This window comes from Nematostella vectensis, chromosome 3 (genome assembly GCF_932526225.1).
Source record: "Nematostella vectensis chromosome 3, jaNemVect1.1, whole genome shotgun sequence".
NCBI lineage: Eukaryota > Metazoa > Cnidaria > Anthozoa > Actiniaria > Edwardsiidae > Nematostella > Nematostella vectensis.
In genome coordinates, this window is record NC_064036.1 from 4,824,911 (window position 1) to 4,828,189 (window position 3,279).

The following is a 3,279-nucleotide window of genomic DNA, read 5'->3' on the forward strand; positions in this document are numbered from 1 at the left end:
CTCCATATCTTTTTTTTTAACTGTAAACTTGCTTTAAACCACCTGGTTTAACCCATTAAACTCATTAAACGACCAGAACTGGACAAAGTAACAAGAACATATAAATACCTTCATTATTCTCGTCAAGATAGTACAACTCCTCTTTCAGTTATTAGACTTGGTTATTAAAGTTGATCTGCGAAAAGAGATACACATACAGAATTTATGAATTGTAGTTTATAAATAATACCCAAATAAGACATATAATGAAAAATAAGTCACAATTGTTTTTCCCTATTAGAGAGAACCAGAAAGACAACCAGAAGGACAACCCTTCGAAAATATTAGCCAAATATTGTTTCTTAATAAAAAATAAATAAAAAATTAAAATCACGATAGGCGAAATAAACAAAAACTCCAGCATACTTTTAAACGTTTCGAGGCTGATAAAGCCTGGTTTCCATATAATCTGTACACGGACAAAATCCGGACAAAAAACAAAAAGGAATTCTTACCAGGGAACTTACCGACAAATTTCAAGCAATGGTGCGATCGTAAGGATTATATGGAAATCGTTTACTGACAAAGGATGGAATCAAGAGAATGAAACCTAGGATATATTTTATTTGTTTGTTTTTTTCTTTTATTGTTATCATGGTAAGCGCAAAAATGACAAAATCCGCGACTTTTGAATTCTCATACTGTAAAGGCCGGACCATTAGAAAAGTGAGGGAGGGGGGGGGGGGGGGTGTTGAGGTTTCAGTCGTGCATATTTTCTTTTTCTTGTCTCCAAGACATGCATGAATTTTTTTTATCGTTGTATGCATGTTTTTCTGTCTGGTTTTTCATCGAGTATGGAATTTTTTGTTCTTACCCATCTCCCCTGCCCCCATTTTTCTAAATGGTCCGTTCCTAACACCTTTTTCAAATACTTTTGCATTATTTATTATACGTCATTAACAAGTAGGAACTTAAAATATAGGGAGACGTGATTAAAAGGGGAGCTCACAGATGACCCGAAAACCCCTACAAAGAGAAATGATCAGCAGTAGCTTAGCCATTATTCTATTGCCTTCGCGTTTTTATTGCGCGCCAAATTTCGATGCCGCAACTCATGTCATTTTCCTGCAGACTGTGCACACACTTCCCGCGAGCCAGTGCGCACACGCGCTTGGAGTGGTGGTCGCCCTGCCCTATGTTTAAAAAAATTCAATTTATTTAAGGTGTTTTATCAATTGTCGGCAAGAGGGAGTCATATTTGCTTTTCTTTTTCTCTTACGGGGAAAATCTACTACGGTCTATTAGTTTACCAAGCAAAATCTGTTTCGTGTAGTGACATTTGTTTTCTATTTCCACTGCATTTCCTTATCTAAGTAGCTACATGTAAATGACTTCGAGCATCATTAGCAAGAAAGGTTTTAGCTCATATTTATTCCCTACTTATTCTTACCCTCTGGACCGACCTGCTATCATGTGATATACGTTGTAACAAACGAGTATGAAAAAAACTCTTGGCTACTACGGACACCCTGCGGTGACGTAGAAGGGCGGTATTATTCGATTCCATTTGATGTCATCGATCCAGACCCTTTTTTGCCCGGCCTCCAACATGATGATACATGAGGGGGGGGGGGGGGGGGGGGGGGGGGGAATTAGAGCAGGCGCAAAGCAAGAAAAAAAAAATCGAGCAATTGAAATAACCATTAAAAAAATGAAAAAGATCCAGCACAGCAGCTACGCCTGAAAAAAAAAAATAACAATAGGAAAAAATGCACCCTCTCTGAAGTAAATTTAATGTTGCGTCCCTTAACACAAAGCATTCGTTTCCATCGAGCAATAACTTCCGTGGATGGTTAAATTTTCAAGTTTTGATACAAAAAGATCGCTGTACTTTCAAATGTTCACAAATTAACAAAGAAGTGGTTGACCGTCATTTTACGCAAGTCACAAAATAGCATTTTCATCCGCTAATTCAAAATCAAACATTTTCAATAAAGTGTCAAAAATAGCAATTGTCTATACTTATAGATTGGGCACCGAGGATCCTTTCAAAACAGGATCCAAAAAGGAGGTGCCTGATGCCAGTTTTCCGCGGCCTTGTTGTTTCCCAATCCTATTATCCGGGTAAAAAACTGGGCCAAAAATGCAGTTCACATCAGCTGGAACCCCGTTCCCGGTAACCCGCCGTTTCACTTTTCAGTTTCGCTTTCATGGCGAACAGGACAACATTTAGTGTTAAATCAGGTTGTTGGTTAAAAAAACAACAAGGTTGTTGGTTACAAAAAAACATATAAATAAATAAATATAAATAATAAATAAATAAATAAATAAATAAATAAATAAATAAATAAATAAATAAATAAATAAATAAATCTGACTTTATTCATTGCTATAAACATTTTCTAGTATAATCAATATTCAAAATACCTTATCTTAAGATGCAAACAAGCCATTCAATAGATGAGTTAAACAATCAAATTATTGCTATTGTAATTTTACACGAAAACACTTTTTTGGATAACAATGAAAAAAAAATCCTACGCCTACGTCGATATTTGTTTTTATTCTTAGCTTTTTCTCAGATTTTTATTCTTGCTTTTTCTACTTTCTGTTTAATTAAAAATAATAATAAAACAATAATTCTACAACTTGAAGTACGTGTTGGCCAGGACAAAGAAAATTAGAAATAAATATATAAGAATGAGTGGCGTTCATTGGCGACACCTAGCCTAGGCGCGGAGAGTTTTAAACCAAGGCCACGTTGCTTGGAGAACGTCTGAATGTATCGAGAAATTAGCATGGCAATAAGCAGGATAGAAGCACGTCAATTTTCAAGAGGGGTAGAACATTATCTTTGCAATAAATACTGATATGGGCCCGGGTTCAAGAGGGCAATTACGTAGGAGGGCGAAGAGAGGATTTGAAGACGAAATGAAAGTAAATTATCATGGCATTGATAGACGAAAAAGGACTAATTATTCAATAGTCGCCTCTTTAGCCTGCGATAGCCTAATAAAAACATAGATTTATCTCCTTTTAATATCCGATTACGGCCACTTAGGGCGAATCAGATACCTCAAGTACGAGCAATGGAGGCAGGGGATCGCTAGAGACGTCTAGTGTTTCGGTTTTCGTTGCTATGCAACCTAGTGAATTTCTATATTTCCCGCGAACGGATATAAATATCTCAGCCAATCGTAGGATGTTTTGAATGACAGCTAAGCACGTCTAAAATCCCGTGCCTGTGATTGGTTCATCGTAGCATTAACTAGCGACCGCGGCAGAAAAAGACGGGTGGCG

General features: G+C 36.8%; 1 protein-coding gene across 2 annotated transcripts in view; it reads right to left on the bottom strand.

Annotated features, from left to right (window-relative positions):
* LOC5512598 (protein GLUTELIN PRECURSOR ACCUMULATION 3) overlaps positions 1-3,279 on the bottom strand; it is a 45,783-nt gene that overhangs the window by 33,943 nt on the left and 8,561 nt on the right. For both annotated transcript variants that reach the window (XM_048724959.1, XM_048724958.1), the window contains exon 3: positions 109-175. The gene's annotated coding sequence lies outside the window, so the exon portion shown is untranslated. The remainder of the gene's footprint in view (positions 1-108; positions 176-3,279) is intronic.